Raw genomic sequence first — 21744 nt, 5'->3', positions numbered from 1 at the left:
AGTTGGCATGTCCTAATAGTGAATTACAGCCCTATTCGTTTTTCACTATTGCGAGGTAACCTGCTCTCCATTAGTTAGAATGGGCTGCCGGGATTATTAATGCTATAATCCTAGCTGGCTCGGGGGGCATGGTGCAATGTCGAGTTTGGTATCCCTGAACTCGGGGTTTGATTACACATCCGTTTGTGTGGATGGTTTTTAGACTCTGGGTTTGAAAATAGCACTTTTAGAAAGTGGCTATTTTCTTGTCTAACTATTTCTGGTTTCCGCTGGTTTGGTGTGTGTGTGACAGGAGCTGGGTGGCTCCAGAGGTCTGGATGAGTCAGTGTGGGATGAGTGGGACATTTGCGTTGAGAGTAGGGGGAGAGTAGTTGCTGATAGCCTGCTCTGCCTGATACAATGGTGGCTCCACCTCCTGCCAAGCGACTGATGGCTCTGTGCCTGCCATGGACGATCCTGGCCCCACCTCCTACCAAGAGGCCGATAGCTCTGCTCCTGCCAGTGACAATACTGGCTCCACCTCCTGCTGGGCGTCTGAGGACCCAGCCCTGCTCAGTGTATAGGCCAGGTGCCTCTGCCTGGCTACACCCACAACAGACCCAGGATGTTGGGAAATTCCCCTGCATGGACAAAGGGATCAAAGCCAAAAAGGGGTATAAGAGAAGGACCCCTGAACCAAGAATTTAGATCACTTCTGACAAGAAACCCTGAAACTAAGGACAAGAAGCCTGCTGATCCAAGGACTTGCCTACCCCTTCTGCCACTGTGCTGTTTGCTGGGGGGGGAATCCTGCGGTGCTTCTTTATTTTTGCCAAGGAACCAGGAGAGCGGAACTGTGTGTGTACTCTCACGCTTTGCTAAGAAAATCTCCAAGGACTGGAAGAGTGCCAGTCTCCTGTTGAAGTCACAGGGCTAAAGGACTTCATCTGCTTAAGGTGCTACTTGCTGGAACCTGTGAATCCAGCACCTCTGAAAGAACCAGCAATCTCGACGCCGATGGACGTCGCCGAATCCAGCTCAACATCGTGAGTAACGGCTCCAGTGTCCCGCTTCCTCGACGCTGACCGCCGGGCCTGATTGACGCCAGCAGCAACGCCAGTGAGTAGAGAGTTCGGCTCCAGCTCCAAGGGACCTCGTGTCTGCACCGCTGCTGATCGCATCGCCCCCGTGCCTCTCGACGCCGTGAGCGCTGCTCACTCTTGCAACAGAATCATCGACATCGACGACTGCTGAGGCCTGATCGACACCGAAGACGCGACGCCGGATTGCTCGACGCCGCTGATCATCGTGTGCTTCATTTTCCAAGGTACTGTGTTGTTGGGGGTCCGTGTGACTCCTGGCTCGACGTAGCGCTCCTCGCGGTCGACGCCAAACCCCTTTGGATTAACTTTGCCTCGACGTCGTGTAACTCCCGTGTGGGTTACATTGTTGCCAAGAACTGTGTTTCCAAGAAGAAGAGTTGCTTTTGTTACTAAAGACTTTGTGCTAAGAAGAAACTACACTTGAACTATTCTTTTCCCTTCCAAGAGTATTTATTAAGATTGTGTATATTTTTGCCGTTATTTGGTCTTGTGCTAAGCCTTATATAAAAATCCTTATTTTTATAATACTACTGTGTCGTGTCCATTTGTAGTGTATTCACTTTATTACTGTATGTGGTCATAAATGCTTAACACACAGCCTCTGAGATAAGCCTGTCTGCTCTGCCAAGCTACCAAGGGGGTGAGCAGGGGTTATCAAAGGGTGTGATCCCCTTGCCCTGACTAGGAAAGGTGTGTCCCTATTTGTCAGAAGTGCAATCCTCTGCCAACTAGAGACCTCCGGTTTTAACATTGGTGGGTCAGAGGTGAGGATTTGAACTTTGCATTTATGACCCATGTGCAGTGATTAGTGTGCGCTACATAGTGAAAGCAGACCATAGCGCAGCCACAATCTGATTTGGAAGGATCCTATTTTTGGTTCTCCGCTTTTCTGAAGCTCGATTTTTTTGAACACTGCCAGTTTTGACCATGAGTGACACCGGAGTCACTGCCCCTGTTGTTGTTGTGGAGGAATTCGATAGAAGCAAGATCGAGGATTACTTGTTAAATCAGCTGAAATCCTTTTGCAAGCAGTTTAAAGTTCCTACCAAAGGCCTCAAGATTAAGGAAAACTATCTCAAAGCATTGAAGGCCTGGTTGGAGTCCAGAGATCCCACTGATCCGGTGGTGGTACCGCCAGTGGAGGGGGATGAGGAGGTGCCAGTGAATGGGGTCGTGTCCTCTCCCGGAAGCAGTGTTTCCTCCAAAGGTCTTTCCCCTGAAGAAAGAGAAGAAAGGGCGAAGGAGCGTGCATACAACATGGAAATGGCAAGGCTAAAGATAAATGGGCAGTTGGAGTTAGAAAATGCAAGAGGTAGGAGAGAAGCTGATTTGGAGACCAAAAGGTTGGAGTTTGAAAGAGAAAAGTTAGCTTTGGAGCGTGATACAAAGTTGAGGGAGTCGGAGATCCAAGCTAAGAAGTTAGAATTGAATCCCTCTGGTGGCAGCATCCCATCTGTGCCTGCAGAAAGTAGGTTTTACTTTCCCAAAGATGTGATAAAAGATTATCATAGGAACGAAGATATTGGTCAGTGGTTTAAAGCATATGAGTTAGCATTGTTGGCCCACCGGGTCCCTGAGAAGGATTGGGGAGCGGGGTTGTGGGGTCGCTTTGTGAATGAGGGAAGAGATACCCTGTTAGACATGCCTGTTGAGGATAGGATGTCGTATGCCCATATGAAGGATGCTTTAATGTTACGGTATGGCCTAACCCCCGAGAAGTACAGACAAGCTTTTAGAGAATGTAAGAAGTTGCCTGGTACGACGTGGGTTGAATATGTGTCTTATTTTTGCAGAGCCATGGATGGTTGGGTAAAGGGCAGCAAAGTGGAAAGTTATGAAGCTCTTTATGATTTGTTTGCTTGGGAGCATTTGTCTAATAACTGTTTTCCAGAGCTGTGCCAGCACCTTATTGATAGCAAGATATCTAACCCTAGAAAACTTGCTGAGGAGGCGGACCGCTGGGTCAGTATCAGGGTCCACAAGGGTCCAGTGGGAGACTCAGCCAAAGGTGGGCAGGGTCCCCAGCAGAAGAGTGGGGGGGACAAGGGTAAACAGAAGGAGTCCCAGAAAGGGCCCCAAAGTAATCCCCAAGGGAAAGGTTCCCAGCCTCCCCCTGAGAGGAAGCCAGGGGCCCCGACGGGTAAACCTGTTCATAGGGGCCCCCTAACCTGCTACGTTTGTGGGCAGGTGGGACACCGGTATTATGACCCCCAGTGTCCCATGAAGAATTTGAATGCACCGCCGCGTGCACCCCCCGTCAGTTGGCGAGTGTAGCCCTGGGAGGGGAAGAGATGGTTGTCCCTGGTGGGAGGGGCCCCGCAGAAATGTCCCTGGTCTCGCTAGGAGACATGCAAATGGTCCCTCCACCCCCGCTGCCTAGTAACATTAGTAAATATAGGCAGTGGGTGACCATTAATGGCCATAGAGTGGAAGCTCTCAGAGACACCTGAGCGAGTGTGACAGCTGTCAAGTGTCACTTGGTGTCCAGAGAGCAGGTGGTTCCCCACGCATTCTACCCCGTGATAGCTGCTGACAACTCCCAGAAAGAGTGCGAGGTAGCTCAAGTTTCCTTTGAATGGGGGGGAGTTTCAGGTACTCTTCAGGTTGCTGTGAGGCCCGCCATGCCTGTCGATTGTCTCCTGGGCAATGATTTAGAAGACTCCCCTTAGGCTAAGGTGGAGAGGGAGACGCATTTGAAAATGTTGGGTGTGCCAGAGTGGGTGTGTGCAACCACTCGATCCATGACAGCGAGTAAGGGTGTTGATGGGGTCCCGGAGCCTGAAAGTACCACCCAGGACCCAGCTGTGAAGAGAAGAGGCAGGAGGCGCGGGAAACCGGCCCCCGTAGTTCCCGTGGTCCAGGAGGAGGTAGACCCTGAGGGGGATGCCCTGGAGCCCACAGGGGAACAAATTGCCGAACTGGGAGACCTGCCCGAGCTGACCCATTGGCAGCAGGATGGTGGTCCCTCCAGGGAGGAATTCTGTGCGGAACAGAAAGTGTGCCCTTCTCTTGTGGGTATGAGGCAGCAGGCCTCAGCCCAAACCTCAGGTGATCAGTCAGGGTCACATTTTGTGTACTGGGAGAACGACCTCCTGTATAGTGAGCCTAAGGCTGCTGAGCCTGGATCAGCCCGTGTGCTGGTGGTACCCCAGCGCTTCAGAGCCTTCCTACTGGGTTTGGCTCATGACGTTCCGTTCGCTGGACATCTGGGGCAGGACAAGACCTATGACAGGCTTGTCACCCATTTTTATTGGCCTCAGATGCGAAGGGATGTAGACATCCATTGTAAGACTTGTCACACTTGCCAGGCAAATGGGAAAAGCGGAAGGAAGCAGAAGGCTCCCCTCCAACCTTTTCCAGTGGTCAGTACCCCCTTTGACCGGGTGGGGATTGACATTGTTGGGCTCCTGGACCCCAAGACAGCCCTGGACAACAGGTTTATCCTGGTCTTGGTGGACCATGCCACTCGGTACCCGGAAGCCACCCCTCTCCGAACAGTGACGGCCCCCGTGGTGGGACGGGCACTGATGGGTGTTTTCTCCCGAATGGGGTTCCCCAGAGAGGTGGTGTCAGACAGGGGCACCAACTTCATTTCCAATTACATGAAGTCTCTGTGGAAGTGTGGGGTAACCTACAAGTTCACCACTCCTTACCACCCTCAAGGTAATGGGTTGGGAGATATTCAACCGTACCCTTAAAGGCATGATCATGGGTCTTGAAGAACCAATGAGGCGGAAATGGGACGTCCTCTTACCATGCCTGTTGTTTGCTTACCGAGAGGTGCCACAGAAGTCTCTAGGGTTCAGTCCCTTTGAGCTTTTGTATGGTCACCCGGTAAGAGGGCCTTTGAGTCTGGTCGAGGAAGGCTGGGAGCAATCTCCCAGGAAACCTCCCCAGGATGTATACAGTTACATGCTGGCCTTCAGGAACCAGACTCGGCGCTTCAGAGATCTTGCTCAGGCAAATCTGGTGGCCAGCCAGGAGGAGATGAAGCGTTGGTACGACCGGAATGCCACTCTCGTAGAGCTTCAGCCTGGTCAAGAAGTGTGGGTCATGTCCCCTGTGGAACCTTGTGCGCTCAAGGACAGGTGGACTGGACCGTTTAAGGTTGTGGAGAAGAAGAGCGATGTCACATACTTGGTGGACTTGAAATCTCCCAGGAACCCCTTGAGGGTCCTGCATGTCAACCGTTTGAAGCCCCACTTAGAAAGGTCCGAAGTGGGCATGCTCCTAGCTACAGATGCTGGAATGGAGGAGGAGAGTGAGCCTCTTCCCGACCTCCTGTGTGCTAAAGAGCAAGATGGGCCAGTGGATGGTGTGGTCCTCTCTGACACACTGACACTTGAGCAGAAGCAGGATTGTCGCCAACTGTTGGGACAATTCCCTGATCTGTTTTCCTTGGTTCCGTGTGTCACTCATTGGTGTGTCCATGACGTTGACACCGGAGACAGCCCTCCTGTGAAGCACAAGGCTTACAGGGTGACTGACAAGGTCCGAGCATACATTAAGGAGGAGGTCTCCAAAATGTTTGCGTTAGGGGTGGTTGAGTCCTCTAGCAGTCCTTGGGCCAGCCCAGTGGTCTTGGTCCCGAAGGCTGCCGTGCCTGGTGCTTCACCGGAACTTCGGTTCTGTGTGGATTACCGAGGACTCAATTCAGTCACGAAGACTGACGCGCACCCCATCCCCAGAGCTGATGAGCTCATAGATCGGTTGGGGGCTGCCTGGTACCTTAGTACGTTTGATTTAACGTCTGGGTACTGGCAGATCGCCTTGACTGATGGGGAAAAGGAGAGGTCCGCATTCTCCACACCAGATGGGCTATACCAGTTCCGGGTGATGCCCTTTGGGATGAAGAATGCCCCTGCCACCTTCCAGAGGTTGGTCAACCAGGTCTTGGCTGGACTAGAGGATTTCAGTGCCGCCTACCTGGACGACATCGCAGTGTTCAGCGCCAGCTGGGAGGAACACTTGCGCCACCTCCAGGAAGTGTTGTTGGCCCTGCGCGGAGCAGGCCTCACAATCAAAGCCAGTAAGTGCCAGATTGGGCAGGGTTCTGTGGTGTACTTGGGGCACCAAGAAGGGAGCGGCAAGGTTGCCCCCCTACAATCAAGATTGATACCATCCTGGCTTGGGCACCGCCCAAAACACAAACTCAGGTGAGAACCTTCTTAGGACTCACGGGTTATTACAGGAGGTTTGCCAAGGATTACGGTAACATTGTGCACCCCTTGACTTCGCTGACTTCCAGGAAGCAGCCACGAAATGTGATCTGGACTGATGCCTGTCAAACGGCCTTTGACACCCTGAAAACTGCAATGTGTACAGCACCTATACTCCAGGCACCCGACTTTTCTAAAGAATTTATTGTCCAGACGGACGCTTCAGAGCATGGCGTGGGGGCTGTTCTAGCTCAGGTGAATGAAGAGGGCAGAGACTTGCCTGTAGCCTTCATCAGTCGGAGGTTACTTCCCAGGGAACCGAGGTGGAGTGCGATAGAACGCGAAGCATTTGCTGTGGTCTGGGCGCTGAAGAAGCTAAGACCCTACCTGTTTGGGACTCACTTCCGGGTTCAGACAGACCACAGGCCCCTAAGATGGTTGATGCAGATGAGGGGTGAGAATCCGAAACTGTTGAGGTGGTCCATTTCCCTACAGGGGATGGACTTCACGGCGGAACACCGCCGTGGTACAGATCACGCCAATGCTGATGGTCTGTCCAGATTTTTCCGCCTTAGTGATGAGGACTCCCTAGGTCAAGGGTAGTTCTCCCCACATTTCAGCTGGAGGGGACACGTGTTAGACCTGACATCATTGGCTTGAGTCTCTCCTCCATTTTTTCTGTTTGCCTCCACTGCTTACGATGTTTTGCTGGTATAATGCTTTGGGCGCTGTGCCACTGCTGATCAGTGCCACAGTGCTAGTGCTCCCTATGTTAAATTGCTGTATCGATTGAATTCCATGTTTGGCTTATTTGATTTACTGTCAGTCCCTAGTCTAGTGCACCAAGAGTGCCAGGGCTTGTAAATACAAATGCTGCTCGTGGGCTTGCAGCACGTGTTGTGCCACCCACAGGAGCGGCCTAGTAAAAGTATGTCTGAGGGTCTGCCATTGCCAGACCCACGTGCAGTCTAGTACTGTCACGCTGACTGCGCAAGTACACCTACTTGCCAGTCCCTAAACCTTCCCTTAACTTTATGTTAGTCACCCCTCTGGTAGGCCCACGGGCAGGGTGCATTGTAAGCATAAGGTAGGACAAGCCTGACCAAGTTGGCATGTCCTAATAGTGAATTACAGCCCTATTCGTTTTTCACTATTGCGAGGTAACCTGCTCTCCATTAGTTAGAATGGGCTGCCGGGATTATTAATGCTATAGTCCTAGCTGGCTCGGGGGGCATGGTGCAATGTCGAGTTTGGTATCCCTGAACTCGGGGTTTGATTACGCATCCGTTTGTGTGGATGGTTTTTAGACTCTGGGTTTGAAAATAGCACTTTTAGAAAGTGGCTATTTTCTTGTCTAACTATTTCTGGTTTCCGCTGGTTTGGTGTGTGTGTGACAGGAGCTGGGTGGCTCCAGAGGTCTGGATGAGTCAGTGTGGGATGAGTGGGACATTTGCGTTGAGAGTAGGGGGAGAGTAGTTGCTGATAGCCTGCCCTGCCTGATACAATGCTGGCTCCACCTCCTGCCAAGCTACTGATGGCTCTGTGCCTGCCATGGATGATCCTGGCCCCACCTCCTACCAAGAGGCCGATAGCTCTGCTCCTGCCAGTGACAATACTGGCTCAACCTCCTGCTGGGCGTCTGAGGACCCAGCCCTGCTCAGTGAATAGGCCAGGTGCCTCTGCCTGGCTACACCCACAACAGACCCAGGATGTTGGGAAATTCCCCTGCATGGACAAAGGGATCAAAGCCAAAAACGGGTATAAGAGAAGGACCCCTGAACCAAGAATTTAGATCACTTCTGACAAGGAACCCTGAAACCAAGGACAAGAAGCCTGCTGATCCAAGGACTTGCCTACCCCTTCTGCCAGTGTGCTGTTTGCTGGGGGGAATCCTGCGGTGCTTCTTTATTTTTGCCAAGGAACCAGGAGAGAGGAACTGTGCGTGTACTCTCACGCTTTGCTAAGAAAATCTCCAAGGACTGGAAGAGTGCCAGTCTCCTGTTGAAGTCACAGGGCTAAAGGACTTCATCTGCTTAAGGTGCTACTTGCTGGAACCTGTGAATCCAGCACCTCTGAAAGAACCAGCAATCTCGACACCGACGGACGTCGCCGAATCCAGCTCGACATCGTGAGTAACGGCTCCAGTGTCCCGCTTCCTCGACGCCGACCGCCGGGCCTGATCGACGCCAGCAGCAACGCCAGTGAGTAGTGAGTTCGGCTCCAGCTCCAAGGGACCTCGTGTCTGCACCGCTGCTGATCGCATCGCCCTTGTGCCCTCTCGACGCCGTGAGCGCTGCTCACTCTTGCAACAGAATCATCGACATCGACGACTGCTGAGGCCTGATCGACACCGAAGACGCGACGCCGGATTGCTCGACGCCGCTGATCATCGTGTGCTTCATTTTCCAAGGTACTGTGTTGTTGGGGGTCCGTGTGACTCCGGGCTCGACGTAGCGCTCCTCGCGGTCGACGCCGAACCCCTTTGGATTAACTTTGCCTCGACGTAGTGTAACTCCCATGTGGGTTACATTGTTGCCAAGAACTGTGTTTCCAAGAAGAAGAGTTGCTTTTGTTACTAAAGACTTTGTGCTACGAAGAAACTACACTTGAACTATTCTTTTCCCTTCCAAGAGTATTTATTAAGATTGTGTATATTTTTGCCGTTATTTGGTCTTGTGCTAAGCCTTATATAAAAATCCTTATTTTTATAATACTACTGTGTCGTGTCCATTTGTAGTGTATTCACTTTATTACTGTATGTGGTCATAAATGCTTAACACACAACCTCTGAGATAAGCCTGTCTGCTCTGCCAAGCTACCAAGGGGGTGAGCAGGGGTTATCAAATGGTGTGATCCCCTTGCCCTGACTAGGAAAGGTGTGTCCCTATTTGTCAGAAGTGCATACCTCTGCCAACTAGAGACCGCCGATTCTAACAACCACTTACTTCAAGAAGTAGGATGGGTTACTAAGGAGTTCAGTAAAGGGAAGATAGAACTAATGAAGAAGGGCACAGTGAGAGTCAACCACCACCGAGCATTGCAGAACAAATGCAAGTTGGGGGATTGTGAATAAAGGAGACTGAGACGAGAATCAGACCTGCCCTAGGCTTCATTTGCTGGGCCGATTTTACAACTTGGGTACAGTAAGACAAGGCATCAGGTGACGACGAAACTTACATGCTGCTGGTGATTTTGAGATAAGTTGTGTGCAGACTGTCTTCGGGTTGCTTGTCTTGCTTAACCCCTTCCACGCTCATGACGAGCTGGGCTCGTCATGGCGTAGCCTCCTCGCACGCTGATGACGAGCCCAGCTCGTCACGTAAAGTGCAGTTTTAAAAAACTCAGCACAGGAGCGGAATTGCGCTAGCACGCATGCGGTTAATAACCTGTGCGAGCTGCGTGATCTGCTCTCTCCTATTAATGCAGCTGCTGCCAACTGAATTGAAATATTGTTGACCTGGCAATGTAGACAAAACAATCAACCCTTGTGTATAATCCAAAGCACAAGGCTGTCAGCATGTGTGATCACAGTGGCAGTCATCCCACCCCACTGAGAAAAAGACGACCTTTACTCATTTTCCCTGACCATCTCTACTATGCAAAGCATGGCATCAAGCGGAAGCGAAAATGTTAAATCGCTCCCACACACTTGGAAAAGGCTCCCTTGTGCAAGGGCTATTCACGTTTTGTTCAAGGACAACAAACTCCCACGTTAAGAGTTCATGTTCTCTGAAATGAATACTGCCAACCAGGCAACTAAACATGGTGTCCGCTCCATCAACCGCACTGCTGTGAAAGGAGCCCTTACGGCAGCAGCTTCCTTCGCAGTAACGAGATGCCTGCCAGGCAAGGCAGGGCAGTGGAAATTAAGAACCAGCAAAGTCAAAATAAGGTCCCTAGTGTTACACCCCATGCTTTTTCAAGATGCATCTACTGAACCAGGAGCAAAGATGCTGTACCACGGTCTAGATTTGAATCAACGGGGCAATCTATGAAAGGCCCAAGGAAATTATCCTATTTATTTGTTCTTTTCTTGCAACACTCTGTTATAGCTGAGGGCCAGACAGCCCTTTCTTTTTCTAACATTTTAATATGGCCATTCAGCAGGGAATAGGACATGTAGGCTTTTCCTTTATCTGTGGGGTGCGTAATCCAACCACTTTTTTGGCTCCGCAAAACTCTTTTCTTTCCTTACACATTACAGGAGGCCATACAACTTGCAGCTGGCCTGTCTGCTGCACCTGTTTTCAGGTAGGATGAACTTAATCGCTGTCCCACACTGCATCAGCATCTCAGTACAGTACTCACCAGCATAGCTCACATGATTATGATGCATACCATGGTGTTGGACAGCTGTCAACCAACACATCCCTCCCACTATCTGTTCCATATGGTTCAAACCCAAGATGGCACTTTACACACCACACAAAAGAAAGAGGTGCATTTTCACTATATATCAACAAGGCATAATTAATGTTGAGTCCCAGCCCTTCTCCAAGGTTCTTCCAATCTTTAAAGCTAGTGGCTTCTGCTTTTGATCTTTTTGCTTTTTGAATGCCCATCAGACTTCAGTTGCCCAACCAGAGCTCTTTGCAGGGCTTATTGAAGATTAGCATTTCAGGAAGGAGTTGAAAACTTGGTTTCCCAACTTCCCATAGTTGGATGCTGGCTGCTGTACCCACTGCTTTCTCCTTTCAATGCCGGGACCCACCTTGAGATAGATTTTGCGCTTTACAAATTATATTCATTCATTCCTTTAACTTTACTATGACTTTATCTGCAAGTAATGTAAACAATTAAAAACTGGAGAAATAATGGGGCATAGGCGATTGTTCAAGCAGAAGCTCTGCATGCTTTCAATTTACGAAGCAGCCTTGCCTTAGCAACAGTCAACAGAATATCACAATAATCTATTGTTAGAGTGACACTGTACTTGTCCCTGAGAAAAAAGTTGGTACTGTGCACTTGTTCCTCCACCCGGAGCCAAAGTTAACACTGAGAGACTTGGGGTATATATACAAGCTCCTATCGCCACAGGAACATCCCTTTTTTGTTAAACTTAGCGCCATTGCAGGGGGAATCGCAAGATTGCACCACAGTCTTGTAAATATGTGCAGCCTTGCGTTTCAGAAGTGGTGGAGCGTGTCGTTAAGCCAAGGAGGCTAACGACATGCTTTGCCACTTCCTTGTAAATACCCCTCTTAATCTTTCCTTCTATTGAAATCGCATTGCCTGTCAACCCTATGTGCTTATCAGCCTCTGTCAATTAATGTATCTAATTACTGGCTCATCAAAAAAACTCAATTGTGCTTCATTTAAAGCCAACCATTAGTGTCCATTTGTTATTCTCCTTGAAAATGTTTCTATATATATTTTGATCATCTGAAGATCATTAGTAATCCTGGAATGTATGATGTTACAACGCATACATTTACAATGCATGCCATTACAACGCAGTTTTTACATCACAACATCCTTTGCAACGCATTCTTTTACATAGCATGCCATTACATCGCATTTCCAGAAACTACCTTTAAGATGCATTTCATTACATCGCATTATACCTTTACGATGCATACCACTACAATGCATACCATAACATTGCATTTAAGGTAAGTGTTGGATAGTATAGGGGTAATAATTACTATTCTAACTCCAGTGAGTGCCACAGTAGGGTAAGTGTTGGATAGTGTAGGGGTAAAAACTATTATTCTAACTCCAGTGAGTGCAACAGTAGGGTAAGTGTTGGATAGTGTAGGGGTAACATTTACTATTCTTACTCCAGTGAGTGCAACAGTAGGGTAAGAGTCGGATAGTGTAAGGGTAGTATGCATTGTAATGGTATGCATTGTAATGACTTGCGATGTAATGCCTGTGTTGTAGTGACATGCATTGTAATTACAGGTGTTGTAGTGACATTCAATGTAATGGCTGCGTTGTAATGACATGCGATGAAAAGGCTGTGTCGATGTAATGACTGCTATGTAAAGGTAGTGCGAAGCAATGACTGCGTTGTAAAGTTGTTTCCGTAATCCTGATGTCATCTACGGTCTGCCATCACAAACATTATCAAATTTTGGACCAAGATGGCAGAGCTGAAATGAAGAGGATGAATGGGTGGTTAATACAGTATTTCTTTTTTGTTTCAGTAATGGTAAAAATTAAAAAAGAAAAAGCTTTTACCATGACAGTGCTGCTCTCAGACTGTAAATCATTATACCTGACAAGCTCACTCTTGCAGGCTGATCCTTGATGCAACTATCTACCACTGAATTCACCCGAGTATGTGACAAAAACATTGTAAACACAGAACCCTGCCAGCAAAAAGTTAAATTCACTGTCTCACACAACACTTCAGTTTCCTTTATACTAATTTTCAGTCTTAAGAGTGTCACTGTAAAAAAAAAGAAAAATAACTATTCAAAATACTTTTAATGTTGCTTTACACTTAAAATGTGACATGCCATTATACACAATGTTGCATAGAAACACATTTTAACTGTTAGCACATTATCTATTACCCAAGAAAAAACACACCTTTCTCAAAACTTTGACAGACAAGTCTACAGTCTCATACAAAAAATAAATGCTAAAAATGAAACAGGATGAAGCTCAACTGCTCCAAATCTTTCAACGAATACTAAAATGAATGATTTAAACATGTAATGTACAAAATGCATGACAAGTGACATGTATAGCACGGTCCTACATGGTCATCTCAGGGTTCAGGTGAAATTTATAAACATTCAGCCACCAGCCTTGTTGATGATGTCACTAAATCCCTTGCTAGAAATAGAGGCCCAGTTTACACAGCTCTCGTTTATGCATTCTCCATATAATAATCATATGTTAGTGCTTACAAACATTATGTTCGAAAGACTCAAATTCAGGATTAAAAAAGTCTGCTCTAAATTGGTTCCGGTAATTTCAAACTAATAGATAACAGAACATCTCTCTAGAACAAATCTTCTCCAACCCAACACATCTAGTTTTGACTTCCATAATGTTGAAATCTATCACCTAGTCTATTCAGTGTATTTATCTGCCCATTAACTCCCTACATCATTTCATTCGGTCACCCGTGCTACACACATGAACATGATTCCCAATCCTCATCAAAATTGGAAAAAACAAAAATGTGATTACCAAAAGCATAAAAGATTGTTACCGGAATGCCACGTCTGGATAACAAAATAACAAATATATCAACCCAGATAATAAAGAAATAACGTCATTCGATAACACCTCACTATCAATCAATCAATCAATCAATCATGAACATTTGTACATGAACATTTCTTTTTTTCATCACCACTGAATCCCACCCTTGACCCCTAGCAAACAGTAAAGTCTTTTGGCATCATCATAGACTATTCTCCATTCAATACGACAAATAAACAGACAGTCATAAAATGCTTCTACCTCCTGAGATTAATCAAGAGAATTTTCCCATCCTTATGCTTCCTCAAAAGGAGTGTAACAATTCTAGCTGAAGTAATGTCAAGGTTGGATGACACTAAAGACTGTACCTAAGTCCTCCCATTCTATCCTATGCAAAGAATTTAAAGTGCTCAAGTGTGGCACCCAAACGCCTAGCCCTCCCCGAAAGAAGGATCATATGATTGCAGCATGTCACACATTACATTGGCCCCCACTTAATTAAAAAATAATCTTTAAAGAACTCTGTATTTTCCACAAAGCAAAACATGTAACAGAGCCGGAGGATCTACTGCGAAAGGTTACAAGATACCAACCTATTTTTCCTTCAAGATCTGCCTCAGAATTAAAACTCGCCACCCTACTTCGAAATACAGTTTGGGTCAGAGGAAAAAGCTTGTTAACAAAATCACCGTAACTATGGAATACTCTCCTAATGCATGCTTGATCCATCCACAATACCACCACTTTGAAGAACCTGGCCAGAACCTCAAACCCTAGCTCTTCTTTAACTGAAAATCTCCCAAAGCACAAAGAAACTACTCTCCTACATCTCTAGCTAATCCCAACACCATGTACCCATGGAACTAGGCCACACCCTCACAATAGTAACCTTAACTGCATGACCTCCAGAAAACAATATGAAACAAGTCTTTAGGAAGCAATGCCAAACTAATTCAACACTGAACAAACAAGTACAAAATAGCTAGATTCAAATACAGCTCAAGGAAGAGAGACAAATGAAGGTGTGAGAAGAGCAACACACTATAACTCAAGGTAAGCTAAGATCTATTCACCTAATCAATCTGATCATCTGCCATACCCATCTACAATGTACTTGTAGAAGCACATATTGTTGAATGAGTAAATGCCATCTTTTCATAAAGGACTGATGTTTGGGCTGCTAGCCAACAGGGATAGTCACTAATCACATGCTAGAAACTAAGACAGGGAATTCAGAGAACACAACCTGATGCCTTATTGCTTGCCAAACTCTGCACTGGTTCATGATGTAATTGCACATGCCTCCCAAGAAAAAACAGGTATATAGCTTTCATGACCTATTTGGTAATTTACCCAATAGGATAATTCCATCAACATTGTACCTTGGTAGGCAAAACACCTACCCACCTATACCCTGCATTCAAGAGGAAACATTGGCCAAGGTATTAAACAGTGTAGTTACACCAGGTTGATGGGTATAGCCACACCTATACCACAGTTCATCCCTCCCAGCAACAAACAACAATCAACATAACACATTAGGCAGTATTCTGAATGCTCATCCATCACAGATCAGATTTTCTATTGAGTTCCATATCCACAAGCTCTTAACAGCATACATGTTAACAAGCGGCACACACATCCTTGTCAACAGATGAACGCATTTGGTGTTCTGCCGTGCGCAATGAAATTCGTTTTATTTATTTATTTATGTACATTACTCCGGTTGGCCGTTAGCCGGAGTTTACTACCCCACACCCTGCCCCTCCACCGCCCCCCCTCCAGGGGCTGCTACTGGCATGGGGCTCAGCCGGCCAGAGCTGCTGACTTTTTGAACTGGGGAACTAGGTTGTGTCCCGGGTCAGCGCAATATCCTGGGATTCTGGGCATATCATTTAATCTCCCTGTGCCTTAAGAAACAAATAGAAACTACCTTGTATAATGTCATTTTATGCTCATGTAAAGCACTCTGATGCCTTTGGACCACGTTTGTGCAATACAAAACTGCCAATAAATAAATACATACAAAGGAATTCACTATATCAGGGTGCATGTTAGCTACTGAGAAGTGCTAGTACCCGTGTTAAAAATATTGCAACCCCACTAAGAAGTGTTGGTACTCTGGTTTTTAAGTGGTATAAGTGTAGAAACTCAGTAGCTGTCACTATCTGCCCATTTAAAAACACTGGCTGGAATGATATCTTAGTGAAATAGACATTCACTTATAGTATTAAGCGCGGTCTGCCATTACCTTGGAATCATACACACCAAGAACATTATAAGATGCGCATTACAGAGAGGCTGCTGAAATGTACTTGGAGAAAGATATGCTTAAACTCAATTGCTTACCCTAAAACTTTGCATTGTGATGAGTGGTTGTTTAAGCTGATCACATCGGCCAGTTTGTGAATTTAATCAGGGACAAGGTGTTTGACTGCCCTCCTCTAGGGTATGGGCCAGGCTTGAATTGCAAAGGAAAAGTCTTAATGTTGTTAAATTCTTAGGTAGGAGGTCTGCAGGCCTGTAATCTGAGAATATGCCTAAATTGCTTCAACCAAAAGGAGTTGGATTTTTTTGTTGGGCCCAGCCGAAATCCAAATGTGCTATCAACAAGAACCAGGCTCTAGTGGTTCTGTTTCCATTCCACTGATAGAGGCGACCATTTATGCTAGCAGCCAGAAGGCAAAAAACAGAACCGAAGCAACGTCTGTGTTTTTTCTGTGGCTGTCTTTCTCCTCCTTGACACTCTATCCCTTTTTTGCTGTGGGCTCTAATGTTACAGATCATGCCACACTCACCATGTTGTTCTCCTTCCAGTTTTCACCAAGCACAAAGGTCATCTGGCTCTCTGAAAATCCACACCTACACTGTTGTTATGTCAAGTTATCCTGTGCATGTTCACTTTCCTTCAATCCTGCTACAAACAGTGACAGCTGCCACAGAAGGAGAAAATGGGCAGTGCCAGGTACAGTAGGAGCACTGAACGCCATTTGTGTGTCTTGGCATAGGGTGGGAAGCCTTTGTTTTCCCTTCCATGGCCACTCTTTGCCAAAATACATTTTGAGCATGGAAATGAAATAAGAGTAGCCAAGGGGAGAAGCTGCAGCCGTCGACTTGCTGGTACCTCTTGCACCCTTGGTGTACCAGGTCCAAAAAAGCAACAGAAAAATTAAGGAAACAGGGCTTCAACAGCCCTGTTTATTTACTTTATGTGGCTTGCACTGCTTGCCTTCCCCCAATTCCCTCAACAGCAAGTAGGAAGTTGCTTAGAGATCAAGAGTGGCACAAGGGATGCGTCATGGTGAAGAAAAAGTGTGAGTGATGTTGCTTCTTTTACCCTCGCGTTTGTTTAACCAAAGCCCTGGAGTTTGAGCTAGAGTTAGAATGGGCGTGCCCTCCCCAGCAAACCGGTACAAAAGGGGGTGGTGATGGACGGAGCATCTGAACCAATCAAACACTCACACCCAGTCAACAGATCTGGGTTTAATCCATCACCGTTCTTTAGCCCACTCTGCCACCCCAGTTCAGACATGGCCATATGCAAATCAGTCTGACCCTGTGGCAGTTCGGGCTCGACTGTTCCCATGAGGCACAGGGTCAGACTGATTTGCATATGGCCATGTCTGAACTGGGGTGGCAGAGTGGGCTAAAGAACGGTGATGGATTAAACCCAGATCTGTTGACTGGGTGTGAGTGTTTGATTGGTTCAGATGCTCTGTCCATCACCACCCCCTTTTGCTCCCCTGCAAACGGCCCTACCCCTCCCCCCTAACCCCCCCCAAACACACACCTGCATGGACTAATAGTGTCAGTGACCCAGGGTTTTAAGTGGGCCGGGTCCTGCCAGTGCTCAGCACCGGCAGTTCTTAAGAGCAGGTGCAGAGACGGGTCTCTATCGGGCTCTTCATTTTAACCCTCACACTCTCAGGATGAAAAAATCATCTTAACTCTGCAGCAGTACCGCCCTTTGCTGCCTTTGAGGTACCTTCAAAGAGACTTGTTATAGTGCTTTCACAGTCTCATCATTTCAGAATTGAAGCATTTTCAATATTATATACAACAAAGCTCTAGTTGTTGTTGCTTATTTATCTTAGCAACTAACAAGCACTGGCAAAGCCAATAGTCCTGGCTTGTGGTAGGTGAAAGGTTACTTGTTGTTTTATATATCTGGATGCAATAATAGAAACTGTAAAATGCTAGTCGGGTTGCCCACTATGCTACGCACAGATTTTTAGCTTGGGTGTTTTTAAGCCACGCCCTTAATTACATAAGCCTTTGAGAGACCCCCTCAAAGGGTCATTCCAGTTAAAGCTCTGCAGTGACCTGAAAAATGGGCATTAACATGCAGATAATATGATTAAGAACATCATGTCATACATCCCAAGGCGGGTTGTATGGCAAAATATCGACTCCAGTAACAGATTTCTACCAAAGTATTGTGTACCAAATATCAAGGACCAATATGTTAATACGATAAGTGCAAATCGGTAGGTATAGATTTACTCATCTAAACTCCGATGCACATACACTTTAGATTTGTTGAAGTGCGCAATGCCAAATGTGAATTTTAACACAATGCATAATGATGACTTTTTAACATTGTTTTAACCATGGAATTATGTTTATGGAATTTTTACTGCCATATGTATGCAATGGTTTTAATTAATCATGCATAATAAAACGTCCCTGCCTATCTAATCTTAACTCCATGTCAATAAGTGGATTAACGTAAGTATGCCTATACTTACCTATATATAGTTATCATAGCAATATTTTGGCCCTAGATATTTTATCCACACTATTCTGATGGCAGAAGTTCTCTGAGGTCGACATTAAAGTGGATTACTCCAAGAAGCACAAAAAAAGAGGATACTGTCTAATAACAGGTTTCACATCCACAAGTGACATTCCTGATTTAAGCAATTTTCTGGTAGTGTAGGGCTGAAGGAAGTATGTATGTTGAGACACAGAAATATATATTGATGTGGGGAAATCATCATGAAAATAATGAGATTATAAACAACACACTTTAGAAGCCAAGCCACAAAAAATAATTCAATGTAATGAATACGTTTGTGATTTATAAATGAGGAAGTTCACACTAGCACAATCTTTGTTTTTCTTCCTTATTCTGTACAAAGGGTCTCTTATCAGTAGCATTAAACAGCAGCTGTTAGCCAACCAGAAGCGCCTGCTTTGGAGCTTCTCTCCACACATATTTTTCTGCAGAGTTTACTTTGCAAATGCCCTAGCGTCAGCAATGCGCTCTGTTCCACGGAGACAAACTCTAATCAAAGTTGGGCTTGTTTAAAACACTTTCTCCACAGGTCATGTGGGAATTGCCAAAGAGACGTAGTATACAGCTTCGCAGCAGCAAAACATGCTGCTGGAAGTCCCATGGCTTCCAGCCCACCGCTTTCTCATGCTGTTAAAGCTTCTAAAGTAGGCAGTTTTTACATTGTAAGCACGTAAAATGCAAGAGTCGAGGGAAGTGCTGTAAACAATCATCTTTCGTAGACTCGGCTCCCTGAAGGCAATTTTAATAGATTGTAAAGCAGCCTGGCTGACAGCGTATTCTGCCTCTGTTTTTTCAAGAGCACAGCGATGCCTTCTTTTATGAACCAAAAATTTGCATTTCTGAAAATCATACGAAAGTAGACATACGGTGCTAGGTCTTTTTATGCTCGTCGGAGATCAGTCTTCGGAGTGTTTCTCGGCCAGTCCCCTCCGTGCTATCGCGCTCTTCCGGGTTGGGAGCTCTTTAACCCTTACATTGCTGGAACCTTGTTTTCAGATCATTTGGGTTCTACAAAAAGAACGCATTTATGATCGCCCTTGTTCTGCAGCAGCCGTGGGACTGTCGGTTCTCATTTGGTGTGGACTGCTTGCATTTCTTTAGTGTGTTAGTGTGTCTTTATTGTCGCTATTTGAGAAAACGGAAACCTATTTTTGTTACGATCTGCTCTCTTACAGCATTCTCCTTATTTAGTCAACACTTATGTGTAGAGGTGCAGGTTCCCACCTAATAACCACACTGAGGCAGGAGTAGAGGGGAATTGTATTTATTTAAAAATAAATAAATATTAGGGAAGAGCGCCGGGCGTCTGGTGTGGCTCGCGCTGTGCCGGGCTCTGACTAGCGCGAACCGCCGTTCGCGCATGCGCAGACCCACGTTTTCCACCGGCGCGTGTTACGTCACACGCAAGCCGGTAGCGTCTAGAACGCTAACACCACATATCTCCCCTTTTTACATAATGGAATTTTAACAGTTCAATGTTCGTGGATGTCTCACTCATAGTCTCTGAGGTGTATGGTCTGATCACCATTCTCCCAGCGCGCGTGCGTCTTACCGGAGTGGTGGCTCCCTGGACGACCTCAGCAGCGGAGCTCTCCACCTTTTCTCTCTCTTGGCTATATCCCAATCTCCCGGGTATCGACTCTTCTTTTGCTGGGGTTACCTTCACGCTTGTCTCTGCCAGGTCTTCACTTTCTATGCACTCATCTCCACCTCCCAGACTTCCATCACCCAATTCTCTTTCCTCAATACTTCCTCCTTGTCTTTGACCAGAAGTGCAGTTGTCTTTCTCCTCCGGCCATTTCACAATCTTGTTTATCTTGGCCATGCGATCTTGAGACCACACCTTTCCATCACTGAGGAGGGCTGCTCTACTGTACACCTTTTCCACTTGTAGGGGTGGGCTGTACTTACTTTCGCCTTTCTTCTTCAGTACTGCTTGTTTTACTCTCACCCATTCCCCTTTTTCCAACATTGACTCCTTCACTCTTTTTCTTTGATTGTACTGGTCCGTGTACACTCTCTGGGCTTTCTCCAAGTTGTGCTGGACAACAGCAGCAGACCATTTACTGGTGACTGTTTTTTCTCGCCAAACTACATTGTCCTTCGTGAACGGGTGCCTGCCTCTGAGAATCTGGAAGGGACTGTACCCCGTCGCAGTGGGAGTAATTCTATACACTCACAGCATTCTTTGAATTTCTGCCTCCCAATCTTTTCCTTGCATAATGGGCGTTTGGATTGACCCCATCAGAACTCTGTTAAACCTTGCCACCTGTCCATTGCTGGCAGGATGATACACTGAGGTGTGTTTGGACTTGATTCCATTTCTTTCAGTGTATCTGTGCCTCTTATCGGATGTGAATTGCGGGCCATTGTCTGTTACTATAGTCCTCAGGATGCCTTCCCTAAGGAACACCGAAGTGAGGAATTTTATGACAATCTCCGAGTCCATTTCCTCTTGCACATGCACTTCTGGCCATTTGGACTACTTGTCCACCAGTACACACAAGTACTTGACCGTGCCTTGTCCATCTAATATCGGCCCTAGGATGTCGACAGCTAGATCTTCCCAGGGATCACGAGGTTGTTCGAAGCTGCCTAACGCCTGTCTCAACGGTTTGAGTACCTTGTCTGACTCCTGGCATTGGCTGCAGTCTCTGACGTGTCTCTCAATCATGATGTCCATTCCTGGCCACCAGTACATTTGCTTCACCCGCGACTTAGTCTTCACAATGCCGAGATGTCCTTCATGCAGCTGGTTCAGTAATGTAGGTATAAGCTCTACTGGAGGCACTACCTTATCCCCTCGATACAGAAATGTTCCCGAGTCACTCATGGATAACTCCTCTCTCACTTCGTACAGTTTCTTGGTTGCTTCCATTAGCCTCTTCTTTTCTGGCCACCCATCGACTAGGTACCTCTTGATCTCCTCCAAGGTCTCATCTTGCCTGTATGCATGTGCCCACTCTTGCATGCTGATCGCTTTCTCCATGTCCTCCATTACTGCAACCATTTCGTCACTCTCCTCTGCAGGTGTGGGTGCATCTTCCATGGCTGAGGCCCTGCTGAGATAGTCCGCCACCTTGTTGCGTGTCCCCGGGATGTACTCCACGTCATACGTGTACTCTAATAGTTTGAGAGTCACCTTGGCAATTCGCGGGGTGGCCGTGGCATGCCCACTTGAGGTTAGTACCTTGACTAGAGGCTTGTGGTCAGTTTGTAGGCGAAACCTCGTGCCCCACAGGAACTGCCGGAACTTTCCCATTGCCCATACAACAGCTAGCATCTCTTTCTCTATTACGCTAAACTTCTGTTCAGTTTGCGACAGTGCCCTAGATGCAAAGCTGAGTGTCTCAACCGTGTTGTTGTCTCTCTGTTGGGCAAGGACTGCACCCAGACCTTTTTCGCTGGCGTCAGTGGTGAGGATGATGACTCCTGCCGGGTCATGTCCCTGCAATGGCACGGCCTGGCTGATGTTCCCTTTCAGCTCCTCGAACTCCTTCTGGGCCTCGTCATCCCACTGGAAAGTAGATTTGTCTCTTATAAG

The 21744-nt window shown here is 46.8% G+C and overlaps 1 protein-coding gene across 1 annotated transcript in view; it reads right to left on the bottom strand.

Annotated features, from left to right (window-relative positions):
- Nucleotides 1–19139, bottom strand: part of STS (steroid sulfatase) — a 2049623-nt gene extending 2030484 nt beyond the window's left edge. Inside the window, exon 1 of the mRNA XM_086934659.1 lies at nucleotides 19067–19139. The gene's annotated coding sequence lies outside the window, so the exon portion shown is untranslated. The remainder of the gene's footprint in view (nucleotides 1–19066) is intronic.
- Nucleotides 19140–21744: the final 2605 nt, after the last annotated feature.

Source organism: Lissotriton vulgaris, chromosome 8 (assembly GCF_964263255.1).
Source record: "Lissotriton vulgaris chromosome 8, aLisVul1.2, whole genome shotgun sequence".
Lineage (NCBI taxonomy): Eukaryota > Metazoa > Chordata > Amphibia > Caudata > Salamandridae > Lissotriton > Lissotriton vulgaris.
This window is presented reverse-complemented; position numbering and strand designations above follow the sequence as displayed.